Raw genomic sequence first — 1,450 nt, 5'->3', positions numbered from 1 at the left:
TAACTAGTATTTGAGCCTCTTCCCAAAATTACTTCAACGGAAGGTTTCCAGATGGATATGCGGAGCAAATCCATCTGGCGGAGTCAGGTTAGAGAGCTTTGCCAACATTGTCACTCTACCAAATCCCAATCATATGCCAGAACACACAATGATGCTAAAGTCACCAACTGTAACACCAAAACAGATCTTAATGTGGGCCAAATTCTTATCAGGAACTTATTAAGGTAGCCCATGAAATTGTGTAACTTGTCCAACATTTGAATCTTCCATAAAAGTGAAAAAGTAGACCCTGGGAAGCTGTTTCCTGACATCTTTTTCTTGTTTTGACTGTGTTGTACCAACATCTAGCCAATGTCCCTGGAGGCCTGAATTAAATCCTGAAACCTGAACTGTCCTGAAGTGAGAGGATCAGCGGTGACCTCCTCCTCCGGCCAGAGGAGGCCGTCACTCTTCTCTGTTCGCCTTTTCACGGCCGCTCAGTCGGGGTCACATCAACACACTCATTCAACATTTCAAATCTCATCCGTCCTCACTCATTCAGCACCAGGCACGGGGAGGGGGTGATCCCTGTGTGAGTCCCAGTTGGTTTCCCTAATCCTCCCCTAATCCTTCAAAATCCCCTTCCTCCTTTCATTGAAAAGAACCAAGAAAAGGGTTTGTTGCAAAAATGAGAAATGAATCTCAAGTAGCTTTTAACTAGCTGGAGACTTTACCCAATCACCTGTCAACAAAAAATGGGATTTGTTCCCCTTCTTTAACTGAAACTAGAAAACCACAAAAATCTGATCACAATTTTAGATCAGATGGATCACAAGAAGCTGTCAGCTGAAGCCAGTTATAAATAAAACGGATGTTGTTCCCCAATGTTTTATTAATCTATAATAAATAAAGCAGTATCTGCTGATTGGACACTTGTTTAACTTGTCTCCTTTTATCCCCGTTATAACTTAATAAAAATATGGGTAATGCCATTTAAAGTTTATTCAAGCTTAGTTTTACATTAAAGTATTTTGTTTTCCAAATCGTGCTTCTTAGATGAGCCTGGTTTCTTGTATCTGATCCTAAACAAATTCATTTCTTTCAACCTTATTTAATTTATTAAAGAAAGGAAGTCCAGGTTTTTACTTTTGAAGCATGTAGGTCAGAGGTAACCGTTTAAAAATCAGCAGAGTGCAAAGAAAGAAAATCATCAATCAGTAAAGATCCAGAGACACTTTTAATTATAATCTGTTACTTTGAACAGAATTTAATACTGAAATAAAATTAGTTTTTTTTTATCAATCAATATCATACAATGAATTTAAAAATATATATATATTAAACATTTTTCCATTTTAAACCTAAACTGTATTAAAAGTAGAGAACAACAATCTTTCAGTTTGGTATAAAGATAATTTGCTGTTTAAGATATTTAATAAAACACCTGAACTGACCGACTGTTTTTCTTTCT

This window comes from Cyprinodon variegatus, unplaced genomic scaffold (genome assembly GCF_000732505.1).
Source record: "Cyprinodon variegatus isolate N-32 unplaced genomic scaffold, C_variegatus-1.0 Scaffold49, whole genome shotgun sequence".
In the NCBI taxonomy this organism is placed as follows: Eukaryota; Metazoa; Chordata; class Actinopteri; order Cyprinodontiformes; family Cyprinodontidae; genus Cyprinodon; species Cyprinodon variegatus.
The sequence above is the reverse complement of the archived record's forward strand: the minus strand, read 5'-3'. Positions refer to the sequence as shown.